Genomic DNA, 23,331 nt, shown 5'->3' on the forward strand with positions numbered 1-23,331 from the left:
TATTCCTTTGGAATCACACCTGGACAGTATACTAGAGTGAATGCTGATTATACCACTGCTAGGCAATTATGCATGAGAGCCATTTCCCCTCCTTTACATTTATCATATGCAAAAAAAAAGAACAGTATTTATCAAAATTTGTTACCTAAAAGTAAAGTGCTGTTTACAATGACCATAATCCTAACCAAACTGTGAGACTGACAGAAAATGGTATCATTAGTAGAATCAGTACCATAAACTGACAATAGCAAACTTAAATGGCATGATATTTCTGGACTTCCATCACTCAGAGCAGTGCGTACAGAATACATGTATTTTGCCATCACGTAACACAACTTCTCTGGCTCTTCAGTTCAGGGTGAAAATGCCGTCACAAGGAAGCCTGGTCTACAGGCGCTGTACTTTAGAGCATGGCAAAACACAGGAAACAAACTCTTTCTGGCCCTATTTCCAATGTCAAGATAAGCATGAAAGACTTTGTAGTTCCAGTTTTATAAAGGATAATCTCCTGAAAGGGAGGTGGGGGAGGGTAAATGGGGTCAACTGGATGGTGAGGATGGAGAAGTTGAATTTTTTTAAAGTTTTCAATATATATACATTTTAAAAGTATAATCTCTTGAGACTGTCTCCTTCCATTGCTCGAGAGTCTATCTGGACCCACCACCACATAGAGCAGCATGGTCCAAACAGTTAGTGCTGTGTAGTAGTGAGGGATGTCATTTTTCTCAACCCTTCCCATTATGTGGCAAATGATTATAGAAATCATGCTTTTTCAGCTTGTAAGGCATATGTCATTGTATCTTAAGCTGATGAACAAAAAAAGAGAGGGAGGGAAGGAGGGAGGGAGAGACTCTGGTACTGCTGGACAACATTTCACATGTGTTGTCATAATCTGATGCTAGGGGAATGAAGCACATGAAGTAACTCCACAGGGAGAGGACACCTGCAAGCTTGCGCCTGGTTTCCTTCAGACTTCGCACCGTGCGCCTTTTCCCTTTGCTGAGTTTGCTTGGTATTCTTTCACTGTAATAAATCACAAGCATGAGTACAACCACATGCTGAGTCCTGGGAGTTCTATGGAAGAGCCGAACCTGGCGTGGTTTGGGGAACCTCTCAAACAGTTGCATTGTTTACATGAAGTCTGTATTATTTGGGTTGATGTGTTATATGTGATTACAGTCAGGTTATTTCACAGAATAACCTTCCTCAAATCTGTTTTTCTTGATATTTGCCTGTATTTCTATACACATTTGAATAAAGGCATAAAAGGGATAGATGAAACAGTGACGTCAGAAAGTAATTGAAACAAACAACAATCCTATTTCAACCAGAAAAAAACCAAAGAATTCTGATGATTGATAATATGTTCTAAAGTATGAAAGTTCCTATAAAGAAAATGAAAAGATCAGTTAATTTTCTCCAACTAAGCAGGATTTAATTCCTCACAGTTGACTCCCAGGTTTTTTGTTTTGTTTTTGTTTTTGTGGCCACACCGAGCGGCATGCAGGATCTTAGTTCCCCAGGGATCAAACCCATGCCCCCTGCAGTGGAAGCAAGAAGTCTTAACCACTAGACCACCAGGGAAGTCCCACTCCCAGGTTTTGACAACTCTGGGAAAACGCGGGCAAGCGTACTCACCAGGCCAGACTGTTTTTGCTGACCCTGCGTGGGCAGCGGCAGCTGTTATGAAAAACTTAGGTAGGACCTTGGTAGATGTGATGATTTTTCCATATTTGGACATCAGAAGTACCACTCATGTAAAAAGTAGATGTTATGACTCTTAAATTGTCCTTATGAAAAGGGTACCACCAAAGAACTTTTAAGAGTTAAATCCAACTTTCTTTTCAGTAATTTTACTTGATATAATTGATACTCCCTCCTTGAAATTTTCATTAAAAAATTTTTTTGCAACATCACCACCATCCTCTCCTACTTTTCTTTTTTTGTTTTGCCTTTTTAATTTTTATTTTGAATGAGAGTTTTATTTAGCATACTCAGATGAACAAATATAGGAACTGATCTACCATGCGCCACAACTAGAGAGAAGCCCGCACACTGCAACAAGGGGTCTGCACGTCACAACTAAGACCTGACGCAGCCAAAATAAATAAATAAATAAATATTTTTAAAACAAATAGAGACTGATCTATGTGGAATAATGCTACTTCCCTCCATCTCAAGACCCTCAGTCCTCAGTTAAGGGCTTTGTAATTCCACTGACATCTTTTGGTCATTGGCTGGTACTCAAATTCCTTGAGGAGGATCCCTGCAGTATGTGACTCAGATTGTCCCCAGCAGACTTTCCATTTGTCCCGCTGTGGAGCTCAGTGCCTGCCCTACTTTTCTCCAGCCCCTCCTCAAGTGTTCTTTACCAACCATCCCCACAGGACCCTTTCTGCACCAGCAAAACTGAACTGCTCATAAATCCTGCCAAGTCCACTCGTAACATCTCAGCCTGTGAACTGCTGTTCGTTCTGCAAAACATGTGATCTTGATAGATGTTCCTCCAGCCAAACGCTGTCCTTCTGCCTCTTTACCTGGCAAACTTCTCCTCACTCTGCACGCTTACCTTAAAGTCCACGCACTTTTTAAAAACTCTAATTCCTCACCATGGACTTAAAATATCTGGCACATATGAAACACCAACTTAAAAAAATACATAAAGACAATTTATAAACTCCTAGTGGGCTCTGGGACATAGTAAGCACAGAATAAAGTATACTAAATAATAAAAATGATCATTATAATAGCAAGCTCCTAGAGGGCAAGGACTGTATTTTTTATTATTTTTTTAATTTTTGTTTTAATTTTTTTTTTGCAGTACGCGGGCCTCTCACTGTTGTGGCCTCTCTCGTTGCGGAGCACAGGCTCCGGACGCGCAGGCTCAGAGGCCATGGCTCAAGTGCCCAGCCGCTCTGCGGCATGTGGGATCTCCCCGGACCGGGGCACGAACCCGTGTCCCCTGAATCGGCAGGCGGACTCTCAACCACTGCGCCACCAGGGAAGCCCAAGGACTGCGTTTTTTAAATGCTTGCATCCTGTGACATCAGAATAGCGCCTAGTACCTAAAAGATACTTGACAGTTATTTGTTAAGTGGACAAATTAACAAATAAATTAGAATATTTTCCTTGAAAATTGCATTTAAAAAAATACTGAAATTAACCAGGGACAACTCTATTATGAGCACCTTGAAGACCAAAGCTCTATTTCATTTCTGTATCTCCTCTAACGTGTAAAACCAACCTACAGAAGTTCTTTGATGGACAGAGGTCTACTATGTTAGAGGTGTCCTCATACAGATTGTACAGTGCGCTAGGTGCCACATCTAGCGAACACAATAGTGTATTTCTTAATGTGAAGTATCTTTGTGCTTTTATTAGAATTTGCTGAGTCTCCAGTTGGGCTATTTGAATACTATGATAATCCTTTAACTAATGGCAACAGAGCATCTCGTTCTAACAAAATTATAGTGTCATGACAATTATCCAACACACAGAAGAAAACATCTGGTTCTAATGAAGTCAGCCTATCTCACTCTGTTTGGACTTGTGAGGAATGAAGTTGGTAATAGCGAGACCTCGCTGGTACAATAATATGGAAAATAACCAGTGCTTCGCTACCAGGCATTGCTTTTCTGACTTCTGTACTATCGGTAGGTAGCTTTCAAAAATAATCTCTTCTTGGTACACTGCACACTGGCTCAGCTTTGCAGTTCTTCTTGTTTGCCATTTGTTTAAAGTACCAGGAAGGTACTGTTGAGTTCCAAGGCTTAAAGGTGGTAACTTTTTTAGCCTTAGCCACACACACCCTCCCCGACACACTCAAAAACCTTATGGAGAGCCCACATCTTAGCCCAGATCTTCACGATGAGTTACCCTTTGAGGCTCTTACTTGTCTTTTCTACTAGCAGATGTCAATGGGAAGCGTTTTAGGCTGTCAGAGAGGTTCAAATGCTCCTGCCGGGGGAGAGCAGACTTTCCTTTTTCCTTTGTTACCAGACCTGAACCTCAAGGCTGCTTTATATCCTGTGGGGCACTTTTTCTTAGGTTGTGGAAGGTCCCATATCATCCTCCTCAGAGTAGTGGGTGCCAGCCTGCCTGAGTGAGGCTAATCACTATACAATAACTAATATTCATGTGATTATAGAGGAAACATACAACGTACTAACCAAAAAATCTTTTTTCTTATTTACGCAAAGATTTAATATGGGATTTTAGGGGCCATGATTAAATATGTGGATTTCTTTTCAGACAACACTGTCTGATTTTAAATTACCTACAATTAACTTCTTAAACAATTCTGAATACTAGACTATTAAGAAATTAATTTAAAAAATAAAAATATACATGCAGTTTACACACTGGTTTTTTTCATTGCTTTTTCATTATTAAAACTTCCTCACTCTTACTTTATCTATGGTAGGGTCACCAAGAGTAATTCACTATCAGACGTCTTACCTGGGTTGCTATTTTGAGAAGGAGTTTTAGGTCTCTTTTCTTCTTTATATTCAGAAATCAGTTGGCAGTTGCTATGTATTAAAAATGTGATAAATAACATTACTATTTTAATACTAATATGAAAAACAATTACCAAATATATTAAATTCTTTGATCACTTCAGACAATGTCAGAGCTATTACCAAAACTTCGATTGTGGGACTTCCCTGGTGGCGCAGCGGTTAAGAATCCGCCTGCCATTGCAGGGGACACGGGTTCGAGCCCTGGTCCGGGAAGATCCCACATGCTGCGGAGCAACTAAGCCCATGTGCCACAACTACTGAAGCCCACACGCCTAGAGCCCGAACTCCACAACAAGAGACGCCACCGCGATGAGAAGCCCGCGCACCGCAACAAAGAGTAGCCCCCGCTCACCACAACCAGAGGAAGCCCGCGTGCAGCAACAAAGACCCAATGCAACCAAAAATAAATAATATATAAATTAATTTGTAAAAATCATATTAAAATCCCAATGTGTGTGTCCTTTCATAGGTTTAACATTCTAATGTTGCAGTTTTCAGGGAAAACGTCAGTAATCAGGGTGATTAGCTGTCCTTTCTTGGTGGTTTGTAATTCAGGGACTCTCAGCTATTCTATAATTTGTAACTGAATTTATTTATAAATATATGACCTCATTAAATTAGATAACATAACTGCCCCCCATTATTGCAGCTAATCGCACCAAGAGTAGAAAACTAATCGAAGTCCAGACCTGGCTTGGACCACTACTACTCCTTCTCTACCTACTCAAACTCTGAACCAGCAGATCTTTCTTAGAATGATGCTTAAGCTCCATGTTCATCTCCAGTTCACTTGGAAGACATAACCCTACTTTTACCATGGATGCTGACAAGTCCTGGACGGGGCTTACCTCTCCTAATGCCAACTAACCTACTTGAGATTCAGGGATTTCTGGTGAATGGGTTCCTTATGCGGCAGAATCTGAAAATACTTTGAAGGCTGAGGCAGATGTAAATCATTTAGAAGATTTTCATTATCATGGAAAACAGATCACTTGAGGGGCCAACCTCAGTTATGGAATCTCAGGCAAGCTGGCACCCACTACTCTGAGGAGGATGATATGGGACCTTCCACAACCTAAGAAAAAGTGCCCCACAGGATATAAAGCAGCCTTGAGGTTCAGGTCTGGTAACAAAGGAAAAAGGAAAGTCTGCTCTCCCCCGGCAGGAGCATTTGAACCTCTCTGACAGCCTAAAACGCTTCCCATTGACATCTGCTAGCAGAAAAGACAAGTAAGAGCCTCAAAGGGTAACTCATCGTGAAGATCTGGGCTAAGATGTGGGCTCTCCATAAGGTTTTTGAGTGTGTCGGGGAGGGTGTGTGTGGCTAAGGCTAGGAGGCCCAGGTGCCAAAACTGGGTGCTGGTGCTTTGGAACAGTGGCTGAGCTACAGGCATATGTATGAGAACTAAACAAGTTGTCACTTTGAAGTCTAAGTGTGCATCACCATGAAAACTGAGGAATCTGAATCAGCAAGGGCATCCTGGGAGCAAAGGTCAATCGTGACCCGACTGCAGGACCGGTTCCTTTTTTTCTTTTAAAATTATTAAAGGTCTTTATAGAGCAACATCCAGACTCCAGATCCAGCTGCCAAGGAGACCCTGCTAAGACCAGTTTTAGTAGCAACACTGCAGCAACAGAATCAATGCAAGCAACAGAATGATGAGAATGCCCTTGTTTTTCCCTCCAGATGAATTGTGGAAGAGGACTGTCTCTTTGATCTTAGGGAATCCCTTAGGTTCTTGCAAAATTTAAGAGGGAGAGTATAGAAGTAAGTCCCCAAGAGAAAATATAGGATAGTCTGCTGAACTAAACACTTCAAGGCCCAAATAACAAGTTAGAAAAATCAGAGCTGTGACACTACTTGTACCCCATGCATAGGGGTTACACTTGGAATGAAATGGATAATGTTAGGATCTTTAAGGATATAAAGTCTTAAAGTCCTGAGATAAAGAACCCTGTGCCCACTGCTACATCTAACTCGTCTGGCCTTTTGGCTGGGTTCCAGCTGATGATAGGGAACATCTCACCACCATTCCCAAACTGCCTGCACCAAACTAGAACTCTCACCTGTCACATAACAAGTAACAGTTAAATTATTTTTAACCACAGTTTAGTGATAACTGGCATTTTAATGTAAACACTTACATATGAAAACCATAAATACGAGCATATTCGTCTGCGGTCCTTCCATAGAAATCTTGAGAAAAGACATCAATACCTTCTTGAAGAAGAAGCCTGACTATATTTGTTGAATCATTGTTTACAGCAAGTATGAGGGCTGTTCTAAAATAACAGAGAGATAATTTCACCCTTAGGAACTTTAGCTAACTTACTTTAACAGCTAATTTAATATACTTTACCAAGTTACTATCTTGCCAATCCATGTAGAACTGACCATTTACACGTTCAAGTGTTCATCTTTGTAAATTACCTCCAAGGCTAAAATGAAGGGACAAAAAAGAAGCCTCCTGTCCCACTCGGATGGCATGTAGTAGAAACTGCTAATTTAAAGTCCTTGATGGACAAGAAGCTATGCTGAGGTCACTTATCTGAAGCAGGTGAGTATATAAAGGAAGAATTCCCCATTTCTTCCTTAGTCTGTTATATTATACTTCAAAATCAGCTAGAGGTCAGGTTAAGGATAAGCTATTTGCAGGCTTAAAACAATAATATTAATAATAATGAAATAAAAACAGTCATGGATGCAGTTAAGGATGCTGATAAGCATGTGCTAGGCACTAAATGAAATACTATATATGTAATCTTTCTTCCACACAACCACCCTTGAAGGATATACTACTATCCTCCTTTTCATATCAGGAAACATATTTGCTGATAATAAGTAATGTTCCCAAGGTCATACACCTAATAAGTAGGAAAGCTAGGAATTAAACCCAGTCTGAATCTAAAGCCCATCATTTTCCTCTTTATCACCCACCTATGACTTGTCTTCATTGAAGGAAATGTTTATCCAATTAAAGCTATCTTTCTTCCTTCTACCTTCACCAATTAAAAATAAGAACATCAAAATGTACTAGAAATGGGGCTTCCCTGGTGGCGCAGTGGTGGAGAGTCCGCCTGCCGATGCAGGGGACACGGGTTCCTGCCCCAGTCCGGGAAGATCCCACATGCCGCGGAGCGGCTGGGCCCGTGAGCCATGGCCGCTGAGCCTGCGCGTCCGGAGCCTGTGCTCCGCAACGGGAGAGGCCACAACAGTGAGAGGCCAGCGTACCACACACAAAAAAAAAAAAAAAAAAAAAAGTACTAGAAATGAAAAAGGATAAAAACTGATGAGCCCACAGTATCTGGTAATAGTGATTAACAATCACTTTGTGATAACCTAATAACATCAGTATTCTTCAAAGAAAGTAATTTAAAGCAAAGAGTCATCCCAAAGACATGCATCTTTTAAGGAAAAATATATACAAAGCAGAGGTTAAAAAATTATTATTAAAGAATTAAGAAATTCAATACTGTGTCATAAGGTAAATTAAAAAGTAGAATCCATACTTTATAAAGCTAATAAAACTAATATGAAACCCCTTAGCTATCATAAGTTCGTATGACCAAAAAAAAGAAAGAAATCAGGTGGCAAATGACATCAGTCAATATTATAAAGGAATATGAATCCTGCTATATATTATTTTTCATGATACACAGTCAGAATAATTGCTTTTCGACCTGATGATGTGTTGATTATACATTAATCTCTTCTTACTAATTCAATCTTTCTGTCACCACTCTAGAACAGCACTAAGGTTTTTAAAAAGAAAAAGAACAAACTACTGTACCTTTTCATCTTATCAACTACATGTATATTTGCTTCTTTCTTTACTAAAAATTCCACCATTTGCTGCTTGTTTTCACTTACAGCAAGTAAAAGTGGTGTGAAGCCCTCCTGTAAAACAGAAGAAACACTTTATATAGAATGTACAAAGTTACATATTTCTAAACTGAGTTTTAAAACTTATAATAGATTCTCTGAACTTAAACATCTAATATAGAAAGTAAATAAAAAGGAGCCCCTTCCTTCTCACCCACCCTGTGCTGCTTCCTTCTCTTTAAAATGCTCCTCCTCACTTCTTCACATGATTAACTGCAAAGTCATTCTCTAAAACTCACTTCCAACATTTACCGGTTCCAAGGATCTTTGCTTCTATCACAGTATTTATCAGGTATACTGTAGTTATTTTATTGCTCTATACTCGTCTATACACTCTAAACACTCCTCCAGAGATAATCATTTAACTATTAAATCAACTGCATATTTTAGGAACAATGCTGAGGAGAAAGATATAATACTGTCTGCAACATGCATAACCTATCCAATGATAACCAATTAACCTCATAAGGTTTACAGACAGTCCAATGGGAATATGATTCTTCACATGAACATGTAAAGAAAAAGAGTTTTTTTAAAAAACCAACTTATAAATTCTAACTTGAAAAATTCAATCCCATCCTTAAGAGATTCTTTTAAAATATGAAATAGATTAGAAAGTAATGACTGTTTTAAACTCTAGAAATATTTATCAAAATAAACTGTAATACAGGAATTGGAAACACAGATGCTTATGGAGGCAAAGTAGGTGACCCAAGTAAGTGAAGAACCCAGGTGAGGCCAGCAAACTGGAGAACGCGCCCCATACAGAAGGGGCACCCTTTGCACGGCAGACCAAACAGTAGCATGGGCTCAAGGGGGACCAGATTGGATTCCTTAAGAGAAGCCTGAAATGCAGATTTCTGCATGAGTCTCCTAAATTTTAAATGCTGACTCAATTTGTGGAGGAAAGCTAAACACATCCAGGGGCCAAGTTTAGTCTATAGCCCACTTGTGTTTTTATGTTTGCTGTGAGTGTTTCCAAACGGGTGGGTATAAAGCAAATATTTGCATGTAAAACCTTTCCTTTCTTTAGGGCTTCCCTGGTGGCGCAGTGGTTGAGAGTCTGCCTGCCGATGCAGGGGACATGGGTTCGTGCCCCTGTCTGGGAAGATGCCACATGCCGCGGAGCGGCTGGGACCGTGGGCCATGGCCGCTGAGCCTGCATGTCCGGAGCCTGTGCTCCACAACAGGAGAGGCCACAACAGTGAGAGGCCGGCGTACCGCAAAAAAAACAAAGAAACCTTCCTTTCTTTAGTATCATGTGTTTTACAAAAAAAAGTGGGTCCCAACGTGTAATAAAAATTGCTATTAAGATTCATAATACCCACTTCAAGAATGTTTCCAATGCCTGTTAAAACTACAATCTATTTCTATAATTCTCCCTGATGTTAACCAAATGGATAGTTAGTTCATAAGACTGCTGAAACTAAATTATTAAAACAATTCCTATCTGTACTGTTACTAACTTCATGGGTTTTGATGTTTAAAACGATCATCTTGCTTATGCCAGGGCCCAGTGAACCTAACAGACACACTGCAAGACTCTGTCATGCAGCTTTCACCAAAAGAAGGCTCATGCTTTACTCTTACTGCAGTCAGGAAAACCCTGTTTGTGATAAACATCTGTTGACCTAATGACCTGGATGATAACAAAAGGTGCAAAATCCGCAAAGGGTCACACTCTACTTATTAAATGACTCACCATAAGCAAATTTCTAAAGACTCTCTGAGTGCCAGTGAATGATTAGTGGTTGGAAGGAAAAAGGAGTTATTCTTCAAGCCAATAGATATTGCCAATAATATCCCTTTTACCTTCTCAATTACAGAGGCAGAGAAAGATAAAAGTCAGGCTAATATTGTTGGAAAGGAGGGAGTTGATGGAAGTAGCATCTATCCAACTCCAACTCTTCTAGAGATTTCTTATTTTTGAGATCTGTGAATTTATAAATCACACTCATCCATTCCATTGTTCTTAACCAAGGGCTGTATCAGAATCTCGAGGAAATATTTCCAAACACACATGTCCGGGCCTTGCTAGATTTATTCAATCAAAATCTTCAGGGGAGAGCCTAGGCTTGTAAATTTTTTATAAGTTCTCCCAGGTGACTGTGGTTCATGAGCACAATTCTAGCTGAGAATTAGTGTAGCAACCATCTCAGTCTCATCTCTACCCACATGGCCAATTCCTTTTCTCAATTGAGGATTTGAAAAAAAAAAAGAAAAGTGTAAGAGATCAGAGTCACCAAAACTACATTTAATTTTTCTGGGTCAATAGGTAGAACAGGGACAAGTAAACTGAAAATGCAACTTGATCTCATTACTTATAAACCCTTTACTTCCCATCAAGACATTCTAGATTTGAGAGCAGACTCTAGACTCTTATCTAAGTGGCTGTTTCTGCCAAAACAGGATAATATGTCAGTTAATTATCTGTTCTTCTCCCTTATTTCCCATTTAATCACCACACGTCCATTGCCAATCTGATTTCCTCTGAGTCCTCCTAAAATTGATCTCCAGGCAAGGTTACAGTTCACTTAGGCTCTTTCCCCAAATAAGAATTATTATCCCCGAAACCTGAAAAGAACTTTGCCTAAATACATAAACTGAAGGGAAAAGAAAACCCCAAAAACCTCTTCTTGGCATTTCCTAACTGCCAAATTTCCAAATTGGCCTGCGTATTTCTTTTTTTTTTAATTTAATTAACTTATTTATTTTTGGCTGCGTTGGGTCTTCATTGCTGCGCGTGGGCTTTCTCTAGTCGCGGTGAGCGGGAGCTACTCTTCCTTGTGGTGAGCAGGCTTTTCATTGTGGTGGCTTCTCTTGTTGCGGAACACGGGCTCCAGGCGCGCGGGCTTCAGTAGTTGTGGCTCGCGTGCTCTAGAGCGCAGGCTCAGTAGTTGTGGCTCACGGGCTTAGTTGCTCCGCGGCATGTGGGATCTTCCTGGACCAGGGCTCGAACCCGTGTCTCCTGCACTGGCAGGCAGATTCTTAACCACTGAGCCACCAGGGAAGCCCGGCCTGCATATTTCAACTGCTCTCTCCTTTTCCTATTCCTTTTTCCCTCTGAAGCCTTAGGCAATGAGAGAGAAATCATTTTTACATAAATCATTTTTTAATAAAATAGGAACTTGTCAACAGCAGCAAGATTGCTATTATATTGTAAAATGCTTTTGTTTTGTTTGAGTTTTAGGACAAAGTCTATCTCCAAGGCAAGTTTTGCATTTCTCTGTTGTTTTACACTAATCAGAAAAAAAATTTGAGCGGGGGAAAAAATACTTGGGGAAAAAAAAAAGTCTTACCTTTAACAAATGCAATGTTTTCACAAATATCTGCCATAGACACATAAAAGAAAGCTATACTCTCTAATGTTTCTTTAGAAATATAATGATTTAAAGGGAAATCTTAGATAATTAAGTTATTTCAAAATATTTTCACTCAGGGAATGCTTGAGCTTCCAAATATGTAAAACTGACCCCATCTATGTCAGCAGAGGGAGTTCCTGGCGGGGCTGCAGCGGGAGGAGGTAATGTGTGTCCCAAAGAAAAAGCAGGAACAGCAGCTTCGCCATCACCTGCTCCCCATGCACAGCTACAACCCTGCTGAGGAGCCACCCGAGGCTGAGCGTGGAAGACCCCAAGGTGTACATGGTGGACTAAATGGCCACCAGCATAAGTGAACACCCTTGCTGGGTGTCAAACACGACCTGCCCCACTTTCCCCGATCTTAGAACTTGGGGTCCTGGAGGGCTCAGGGCCTGCTGCCTGCCCTGGCCACCAGCACTCACCCAGCTCTCCCTGCTGGGTACTGGGTCTCCTTCCTCCTCCCATCCATCCCCAACAGCACCCATTCCCTGAGCCCCTGCAAGCAGCCAGCCTCCACCTCACCTCACTCCCCCCAGGTCTTTGTCTTGTGTGGGCTCTTGAGCCCACCACCCACTCCCAGGCATATCCTAATGGGAAGATTTTCCTTCTGGGGTAGAAGGGTGGCTGGGAGACAGAATTGTGCTCTTTCTGTGAGCACCACCTTTCTCCAGCCCGTGACTTGGCTTTGGAGTTGTTTCCATGGTAACAGGGCCTGATGGGTGGGATTCAGTGTACATATTATTATAGATAAAACATCTGCAGCTAAAACAAACAAAAAAACAACCATGTATGGCAAATATTTTGTAAATATAGTTGAGCTATACCTTGTTGCTTGCTTCAATGTTGGCGTCATGTGAAAGCAGCTTTGCTGCGAGTGATATATTCTGATAAAGGGCAGCATAGTGGAGAGCAGTGTTGCCACTGACGTCCATGACATTTGGGTCGGCACCATGTTCCAGCAGAATAGTTGCACACTCCTCTTCCTGGCATTGTATGGCCTATAAGTGTTATGCCAAGAAACAGACTGTAAATTCTAGGAATTCAAAGTAAACATTCCAGAAGTTTCACCAATTCGTTATATTTAAATGAGATAAATCCATTTTTATTCCAAGTAGTTAAATCAAATCCATCTCACGTTGACATGGTTGGCTACTATGTACCTTCATCCGCGCTGTCCTGTTTTCGTTGTCACAGAGGTTAAGCTGGCATTTTCTCTCCACTAGGAGAGTTACCACTGCCGGATGGCCATTGGCACAGGCCAAATGGAGAGCAGTCCTACGAAACCGAGAGGAGTTTTTAGGAAATTAGTAGTGCACTATTTCAAAACATACAGTTGTTCATGTAATTGAAAACATTTAATAGCATGCTATTCCTATCCCTTGAAAACAAATATTTAGTTTGCTTCTGGAGAAAGAACAATATATATTAGCTCTTCTTACTCTCCACATTAACGAAAGAACAACCTGCTTGAATAGAAAAAGCATGACCTTGAGATTCAGCTCAACTTGGGTTTGAATTTGACTTTAACTGTGTCACTTATTAGCTGTCACTTAGCCTTTCTGTGCCTCAATTTCCTCATCAACAAAATGGGGATAGAGCAGTAGTTACCTCACAGGACACCACTGTGATGCTTAAATGAGAACCCATGCAAAGGGTTTAGAACAGTTCCTCGCAGCTCAATAATTATTAGGTAATATTATCATAATTATTACTATTACTACTATTTTACAAGGGCAACATTTCAATTAAGTAAAAGGATATTATACCTCTTTTGAAGATATGTCTTGAGGACTAGAGAGAACACTGTACTTCAATGATTCTAATATGCTCACTTTCTCACATTTTAACATCTCTGACATTGGAATGAAATTTATAATTCACGATGTCTTACAACTATAATTGGTAGCATTTTTTGTTTGTTCAGTTCTCATTTTTCCTGTTGGTCTAATTATCATAACGTCTCTGTGCCTAAAGTTGCCATTTTTTTAAATTTAAGTATAGGTGATGTATAATATTATAAATTATGGAACTTCCCTGGTGGCTCAGTGGTGAAGAATCCACTTGTCAATGCAGGGGACACAGGTTCGAGCCCCGATCCCAGAAGGTCCCACGTGCCACAAAGCAACTAAGCCCGTGCACCACAACTACTAAGCCTGCGCTCTAGAACCCGCGAGCCACAACTACTGAGCCCACACGCCTAGAGCCCGTGCTCCACAACAAGAGAAGCCACCACAATGAGAAGCCTGCACACCGCAAGGAAGAGTAGCCCCCACTCGCCACAACTAGAGAAAGCCTGCGCGCAGCAACGAAGAACCAACACAGCCAAAAATAAAAAAATAATAAAAAATAAAAATAAAAATTATATATTATAGGGGTACAACATAGTGATTCACAATTTTTAAAGGTTATATATTCCATTTATAGTTATTATAAAATATTGGCTATATTCCCCATGTTGTACGATATATCCTTGTAGCTTATTTTATACCTAATAGTTTGTACCTCTTAATCCCCTACCCCTATCTTGCCCCTCCTCCCTTTCCTCTCCCCACTGGTAACCACTAGTTTGTTCTCTATATCTGCGAGTTGGCAACATTTTAAAAAATTTCTTATTAATATATAAAATAGTGGGGCATCATGCAATTCATGGTTCCTTACATTAAATGAAATAATGATCTATATAACAGGTCTACTGCAGTTCTAGTCACACGGTTGGCACTTAAATAACTTTTAGTTCTTAAAGGCATGATGAGCAATACTGTAAATCACCTATACTTCAATTTTAAAAATAATAAAATAAATAATAAAATAAAATAATACAATAAAAGCAGCATGGGGAAAGAGAACTAAAATAACAAACAAAACAAGAATTTTTTTTAAAAAGTAATTCTAACTCTGATTTTCAGGAAGCTTTAAGCCAAAGGAAATTCAGGATTCAAATGAATAGGGATGGCTCATTCTATTCAATATTTACATTTATAGATTGTGTGAAATCAGACATTTCCAATGATCAATATTAGTATTTAATACCATTATAAATGTTCAAAAGGACAAGTAAAGGTTACCTTTTACAATTTCCTACCTTCAGAAATGCTTCTGTTTGAAAGAAGGGAGCAAAGCTTCAATTGAGACGAAGCCTTAATACATCAATTTTAAATTTCTCATCTTGCTCATGGGGGCAACATGAAGTTTTTAAGCATGAAAGGGTTCTGAGAGATAGATGCAGGGTCCTGAGTAGAAAACACGTGCTACATAATAGGTATTCAAGTTATATTTGATGAATAAATGGATTAAACAATGGATAAACATAACTGGAGAGTTCAATAACTTTTTTAACATCTTTATTGGAGTACAATTGCTTTACAATGATTTATTAGTTTCTGCTGTATAATGACGTGAAGCAGCTATATGTATACATATATCCCCATATCCCCTCCCTCTTGCATTCCCTCCCACCCTCCCTATCCCACCCCTCTAGGTGGTCACAAAGCACCGAGCTGATCTCCCAGGTGATGCAGCTGCTTCCCACTAGCTATCTATTTTACATTTAGTACTGTATATATGTCACTGCTACTCTCTCACTTCGTCCCAGCCTAATCTTCCCCTTTCCTCGTGTTCTCAAGTTCATTCTCTATGTCTGTGTCTTTACTCCTGTCCTGCTCCTAGGTTCATCAGAACCTTTTTTTTTTTTTTTTTAGATTCCATATCTATGTGTTAGAACATGGTATTTGTTTTTCTCTTTCTGGCTTACTTCACTCTGTATGACAGACTCTAGGTCTATCCACCTCACTAAAAATAACTCAATTTCATTTCTTTTTATGGCTGAGTAATATTCCATTGTATATATGTGCCACATCTTCTTTATCCATTCATCTGTCGATGGACACTTAGGTTGCTTCCATGTCCTGTCTATTGTAAATAGTGCTGCAATGAACACTGTGGTGCGTGACTCTTTTTGAATTATGGTTTTCTCAGGGTATATGCCCAGAAGTGGGATTGCTGGATTGTATGGTAGCTCTATTTTTAGTTTTTGAAGGAACCTCCATATTGTTCTCCATAGTGGCTGTATCAATTTACATTCCCACCAACAGTGCAGAAGGGTTCCCTTTTCCCCACACCCTCTCCAGCATTTATTGTTTGTAGATTTTTGATGATGGCCATTCTGACCAGTGTGAGGTGATATCTCATTGCAGTTTTGATTTGCAATTCTCTAATGATTAGTGATGTTGGGCATCTTTTCATGTGTTTGTTGGCAATCTGTATATCTTCTTTGGAGAAATGGCTATTTAGGTCTTCTGCCCATTTTTGGATTGGGTTATTTGTCTTTTTGATATTGAGCCGCATGAGCTGCTTGTATATTTTGGAGATTAATCCTTTGTCAGTTGCTTCGTTTGCAAATATTTTCTCCCATTCTGAGGATTGTCTTTTCATCTATTTTATGGTTTCCTTTGCTGTGCAAAAGCTTTTAAGTTTCATCAGGTCCCATTTGTTTGTTTTTGTTTTTATTTCCATTTCTCTAGGAGGTGGGTCAAAAAGGATCTTGCTGTGATTGATGTCATAGAGTGTTCTGCCTATGTTTTCCTCTAAGAGTTTTAGAGGAATTTCATTCCTCTAATTTCATTCTTTTACATGTAGCTGTCCAGTTTCCCCAACACCACTTACTGAAGAGGCTGTCTTTTCTCCATTGTATATTCTTGCCTCCTTTATCAAAGATAAGGTGACCATATGTGCATGGGTTTATCTCTGGGCCTTCTATCCTGTTCCAGTGGTCTATATTTCTATTTTTGTACCAGTACCATACTGTCTTGATTACTGTAGCTTTGTAGTATAGTCTGAAGTCAGGGAGCCTGATTCCTCCAGCTCCATTTTTCTTTCTCAAGATTGCTTTGGCTATTCGGGATCTTTTGTGTTTCCATAGAAATGGTGAAATTTTTTGTTCTAGTTCTCTGAAAAATGCCATTGGTAGTTTGATAGGGATTGCATTGAAACTGTAGTTTGCTTTGGGTAGTAGAGTCATTTTCACAATGTTGATTCTTCCAATCCAAGAACATGGTATCTCTCTCCATCTGTTTGTGTCATCTTTAATTTCTTTCATCAGTGTCTTATAGTTTTCTGCATACAGGTCTTTTGTCTCCTTAGGTAGGTTTATTCCTAGGTATTTTATTCTTTTTGTTGCAATGGTAAATGGAAGTGCTTCCTTAATTTCTCTTTCAGATTTTTCATCATTAGTGTTTAGGAATGCAAGAGATTTCTGTACATTAATTTTGTATCCTGCTACTTTACCAAACTCACTGATTAGCTCCAGTAGTTTTCTGGTAGCATCTTCAGGATCCTCTATGTATAGTATCATGTCATCTGCAAACAGTGACAGCTTTAATTCTTCTTTTCCGATTTGGATTCCTTTTATTTCTTTTTCTTCTCTGATTGCTGTGGCTAAAACTTCCAAAACTATGTTGAATAACAGTGGTGAGAGTGGGCAACCTTGTCTTGTTCCTGATTTTAGACGAAATGGTTTAAGTTTTTCACCATTGAGAACAATGTTGGCTGTGGGTTTGTCATATATGCCCTTTATTATGTTGAGGTAAGTTCCCTCTATGCCTACTTTCTGGACAGTTTTTATCATAAACAGGTGTTGAATTTTGTCAAAAATTCATCTACTGAGATCATCATATGGTTTTTATTCTTCAGTTTGTTAATATGGTGCATCACATTCATTGGTGTATACTGAAGAATCCTTGCATTCCTGGGATAAACCCCACTTGATCATGGTGTACGATACTTTTAATGTGCTGTTGGATTCTGTTTGTGAGGTGTTTTTGAGAATGTTTGCATCTACGTTCATCAGTGATATTGGTCTGCAGTTTTCTTTTTTTGTTACATCTTTGTCTAGTTTTGGTATCAGGGTGATGGTGGCCTTGTAGAATGAGTTTGGGAGTGTTCCCCTCTCTGCTATACTTTGGAAGAGTTTGAGAAGGACAGGTGTTATCTCTGCTATAAATGTTTGATGGAATTCTCCTGTGAAGCCACCTGGTCCTGGGCTTTTACTTGTTGGAAGATTTTTTTTTTTTTTTTTTTTTAGTGGTACGTGGGCCTCTCACTGCTGCGGCCTCTCCCGTTGTGGAGCACAGGCTCCGGATGCGCAGGCTCAGTGGCCATGGCTCACGGGCCTAGCCGCTCCGCGGCATGTGGGATCTTCCCGGACCGGGGCACGAACCCGTGTCCCCTGCATCGGCAGGTGGAATCTCAACCACTGTGCCACCAGGGAAGCCCTGTTGGAAGACTTTTAATCACAGTTTCAATTTCAGTGCTTGTGATTGGTCTGTTTATATTTTCTATTTCTTCCTGGTTAAATCTTGGAAGGTTGTGCTTTTCTAAGAATTTGTCCATTTCTTCCAGGTTGTCCATTTTATTGGCATATAGTTGCTTGTAGTAATCTCTCATGATTCTTTGTATTTCTAATGTCAGTTGTTACTTTGGAGAGTTCGATATTTTTAAAGAAAACTTTTGGGAAGTAAAGCAATACTTTTGCAATAGCAATAATCATTTACATTTGTATTTTTCATTTTGTATTCTCATAAGGACACAACTAAAACTCTAATAAACTTTTTCAATAGTAATAATCACTACTTACATTAACTATTTTTTATTTTCATAAGACTGCAATAAAGTAAAATGATTAATCTCTAATCATTTACATATTATAGGTAATAAAGCTACACAAAATCAAAAACGTGTATATAGCGAAATATATACCTAGTAAAATCTACAGGCATGGATAAAAAGATTCCCTTTACTTCTGAAGAGGTTAAAAGTTGTCAGAAGATATCAATCCTTGAAAAACTTCCAAAAAAATAGAAAGTGAGAAATTATTATTATCTGTTCAAGATTCATATTCCTGGTCTCTCCCAGGATTATTTCACTAATACTAAACAGTTACTAGAATTTTTGTACATGTTCACTGTAGAAATCACAGATATTTTTAAAAGGAAAAGAAAGCTTCACTTATAATACAAGTGCTCAGAAATAACAAAAATTATCATATTTTTGTACATATTTGTGTCTAAGATAAGACCATAGTCTTCTTGTGTTTATATATAATGAAACTGATTTTTTTCCTCAATATTCTACCAAAGTACATCTCTGCAGGTCAACATACATCTGTTATCTATGCCACCTTCAATGGTCACATATTACTCCATACCAGATACACTGCAATTTATTTATAAAATCCTTTGAGTTCGTCTTAATACATTGCTATTTTAAGCAGTGTTGAGAACAACAAATTGTATGTTACCTATCCCTAATTTATCTCTAATTATTTACCTCTAATTTGTATAAAGAGAATTGATGTGTAAAGGGAATACACATTTTTTAAATGTGGTACTTATCACCAAATTGCCTATTTGAAAAGTCAAAAGCAACTCAGACTTTAAACAGCAGTATAAGTACCACTGCTCTTCATCTTCACAAACTTTGTGAAGGGAAAATGGTTTTTCATTCCTCTTTAACTTAAATTCCTTTTCTTACCAGAAATGCTAAATTTTTTTCCTATATCCATTGGTCACTTATGGATATGCAAAAAAGTACGTTGCTCAATTTCAAATTAGAGTTTCTTTCCCCTTACTGATTTCAAAGAATTCTCTGTAAAGTGAAGATACGTTTTCTTGCCTGATACAAATACGTTGATATATTTTAAAAGCTCATTGTCTTTTATTTTGTTAATCTTCTTTTCTGATCTACAGAGGGTTTTAATTTTTTAATGTTGTTAAATCAACCTCCAGAATTCTTGCTTTTGAAGTCATTCTTAGGAAGGTCTTTGTCAGCACAAAAAAAAAATGTATAAATAGGAATTTTGTTTTCTTCTGGTCATTTTCTCACTTTGTATATTTAAAATTTTTGATCTGTACTCTATCTGAAACTTATTTTTGTGAGATAAAAATCTAGTTACTTTTCTCTAAATAGTTAGCAGTTTACTCCTGCACCATTTACAAACAATTTATTTTTTCCTTCTAATATGAAATGTCATCAGTTCAAGTTCTAAAGTCTTACATATATTTGGGTGTTTGGGCATTTTCTATTCTGTTCCATTCACTTATCTGTCTTTTCAGTTGTTAGTAAATGAATAATTTGTGGGAACTTACAGCACATTTTGATATCTAGAAGGGCAAATCTTTGTCTACTACATAAAACTTTTAATTTCATCACAACAAATAAAGAAAGCACGTGTAACTCAAAAATTTTTAAACCACCATATGCCTATTTGGTTTAAATATGGGAAGACCATACATTTTAAGAAAATGAGTCTTCCTATTCAAGGACACAGCCATCTTCCCACTTCAAAGCTGTCTTCTAAGGTCCTTCAGTAGAGAACATATATACATAGGTGTACACTGATATAAAACGGATACTGCAGGCTTCCCTGGTGGCACAGAGGTTAAGAATCCGCCTGCCAATGCAGGGGACACAGGTTTGAGCCCTGGTCGGGGAAGATCCCACATATTGTGGAGCAACTAAGCCCGTGCGCCACAACTACTGAGCCTGCGCTCTAGAGCCCACAAACCACAACTACTGAGCCCGCATGCCACAACTACTGAGCCTGCGCTCTAGAGCCCGCAAACCACAACTACTGAGCCCGCATGCCACAACTACTGAAGCCTGCGCACCTACAGCCCGTGCTCCACAACAACAGAAGCCACCCCAATGAGAAGCCCACGCACTGCAACGAACAGTAGCCCCCACTCGCTGCAACTAGAGAAAGCCCACGTGCAGCAGTGAAGACCCAGCACAGCCAAAAATAAATAAATTAAAATAAATAAATTTTTTTTAAAAAGAATCCGTCTGCTAATGCAGGGGACACGGGTTCGAGCCCTGGTCCAGGAAGATCCCACATGCTGCAGAGAAACTAAGCCCATGGGCCACAACTACTGAGCCTGCGCTCTAGAGCCGGCAAGCCACAACTACCTAGCCCACGTTCCACATCTACTGAGCCCACGTTCCACAACTAACTGAGCTCGCGCGCCTAGAGCCCGTGCTCCACAACAAGAGAAGCCACCACAATGAGAAGCCCGTGCACGGCAATGAAGACCCAACACAGCAATAAATAAATTATTATTTTTAAAAAGATACGGGATTGTATCTGAGGAATTTTTAGTCCAGAAGTTGATCTGTCATGAGAATTATTTTCCTCATTATGCACTTCTCTGTAACATATAACATTACGGTATAAAAATGTGTACATTAAAAATAAGATGCTGTTCATGTTTAATTTCGTTTCTGTGATTACTGACATTCAGCCAAAGGACTTTAAAACTGTCAGTAAAGTGCTCTATAAGGGGAGTCATGAGCGGGTCCGAAACCAGCTAAGGCTTTTGCTGCCTATAAAGTCTGCGGGGCGCGGGACCCCACGTAGGTGTCCACGAGCCTTGGAGGGGAAACTGACAGCAGGGGCCCCACCCAGGCCCGCCCCGCCTCCTCCCGCCCGCCCCGGTTACCTGTTCATCTTGTCCCTGTCGTTCAAGCCATTCTTCCCAAGCAACAGAATCTGCTGCACTTTGGCTACGTTGCCCACGCTGGCAGCTTTGTGGACCTTCCCGAGATTCTTGCGTCGGATGTGGTACTCGGGCCGGGCGTTGACCCGATTAACGCTCTCTCTCCGCGGGCTGGTGGAGGAGCCGAAGGGCGACTCGCCCTTCTTACTTCCGAAGCCAAAAATCTTCTTCATCGCAGAGCCTACACGCTTCAGACACACCTCACCTCCCCCTCGGCTTCTCACAGTCTCCTGAGCCTAACACTAGCGGTACAGATAAGCCAACGCGGTTAGCCACAACATCCCAGCTGGGAAGCTCCGCGGTTTCTCATCTTTCAGCCCAGAATAACCGTAGCCAAGCGATACAGCTAAACACAGTGCGCGTGCGCGCCTTGTAAGACGGCGTCACTGCGCTTGCGCACAGAGGCACGGAGCGCAGGAGTGCCCAGTGCGCATGTGCGAGGCCCGAACGTCACAAATCTCTGCGATTGTTTGTGGGACGCGCTGGGTTGTTTTCCAACGGTGGTGCGAGCTGGCTGGGCGTTTCTGGACATTTGGAAATTTTAGAATCTCCCGTGAGAGAGTCGTCTTCGCATGCGACTGGGGCTAGAGTGGCGTGGAGCTTCAGGATGCAGAAGGTCTCGTCCCCCAGAGAGCTCCCGTAAAAATACTCTGTAAATCTCCTTATCCCTCAGTTTATTCCTTTCCACATCCCTCTGGGCCCCAGGCTTTCTCCATGGAATTTAACAGATGTAACTACAGAAAGCTGTTTTCATGGTTCCAGAGACTGTGGCGACAGGTGTCATCAAGTGCAAACTTAGGAGAAACCAACGCAGTTTCTCCAGATGAAATGAAGACGCGTTTCCGCGTGCCTCCTGACCCTCCCCTGTGGCCCAGCGTTCCGTCTGCACATTTTCTTCACCTATATTTTAGTTTTTGCTTTTATTTTCCCCTAATTAAGTCTCTAAATTCAAGATTTATTTTGGAGCATGGTGTAACATATGAGAACTTTTAAAAACATGGTTATCCACTTGTCCCAAACAATCCATCTTTCCTCACCTAGTTTACCCCTTAATCTTACATTTAATTCTCGGATGTTTTTTCTGTTTCTGGGTTTTCCATTCTGGTCTGCTTCTTCTAGCGTCAGTAGTGTGTAAAATAGAAATATCTATTACAGGTCCAAGGTTTCCCTCCTTAGTCTTCCTTTTCAGTATTCTCTTGGGAATGTTTACCTCTACATTATTTGAGATGAATTTTTAATCACTATGCCACGCTAAAGAGAGATCTTAGTGAGATTTTGATTGTAATTAGGTGAAGAGAATTTTAACTGAGAATCAGTCTCTTGTATCAGTGTATCCAGGTACATGTTATGTCTCTCAATTTGTCTTATTTTATGTCCTTCATTAGCCTTTGGTAGCTTTTTTCATTATGTAGATCCTGTACACTTCTTGATATATCTGTATCTGGGCGCTTTTTTTTGTAATGGTATATTATTCTTTCATTATAATTTGTAAACGATTATTGTTTGATATCTGTGTATTCGTTTGACAACAAGAGTGAAGAACTTTTTTAAGCTATAATTTTGTAACAGGAGAAAGAGTTGATAGTTTCTGGCAGTACTTAAGGAAGGCACAAACTGGTTGGTATAGATTGAAGAATATTGAAGAATAGTATGCAGGTGAAAAAAATCAAGTAGAATGCAAACAAGTACTCTGTTTTTTATTGAAGTATAAGATCATTGCTACAAATTTAAAAAATCAATATAGCTAAATTTCCCTAAAATTCTATTAGCCAAATTTTTCAGTAATTAGCTAACTAATAGGGACATCTAACTTTTGTGTTTCCTCTTAATAGTCTCTTTGCTCCCTTGCTTTATCCACCCAAATCTGTTTCCCACTCCTAAATCTAATCATCATAGTGACCTTATGGAATCTTATCATCTCCATTGTTATGAAACCTCTTATGCTTTATCCTTGTCCCATATCTTTAAAATTTCCCAAACTTTAAATAATCTTTTCCCTTGCTTCCATCTTTCTCTAT

General features: G+C 39.7%; 1 long non-coding RNA gene and 1 pseudogene across 4 annotated transcripts in view; one reads left to right on the plus strand and one right to left on the minus strand.

Annotated features, from left to right (window-relative positions):
• LOC309801978 (ankyrin repeat domain-containing protein 26-like) overlaps positions 1–21,619 on the minus strand; it is a 119,072-nt pseudogene extending 97,453 nt beyond the window's left edge. The window contains exons 1-5 of the transcript XR_014296159.1: positions 21,257–21,619; positions 12,926–13,040; positions 12,590–12,763; positions 8,312–8,418; positions 4,459–4,529 (exon numbers count right to left, since the gene is read on the minus strand). The product of XR_014296159.1 is annotated as an ankyrin repeat domain-containing protein 26-like (transcript). The remainder of the gene's footprint in view (positions 1–4,458; positions 4,530–8,311; positions 8,419–12,589; positions 12,764–12,925; positions 13,041–21,256) is intronic.
• Positions 21,620–21,783: 164 nt separating this feature from the next.
• Positions 21,784–23,331, plus strand: part of LOC309801985 — a 96,821-nt gene continuing 95,273 nt past the window's right edge. For all 3 annotated transcript variants that reach the window (XR_014293699.1, XR_014293700.1, XR_014293701.1), the window contains exon 1: positions 21,784–21,929. This is a non-coding gene — a long non-coding RNA (uncharacterized lncRNA). The remainder of the gene's footprint in view (positions 21,930–23,331) is intronic.

Source organism: Mesoplodon mirus, assembly GCF_964341445.2.
Source record: "Mesoplodon mirus genome assembly, chromosome: 4".
NCBI classification, from domain to species: Eukaryota; Metazoa; Chordata; class Mammalia; order Artiodactyla; family Ziphiidae; genus Mesoplodon; species Mesoplodon mirus.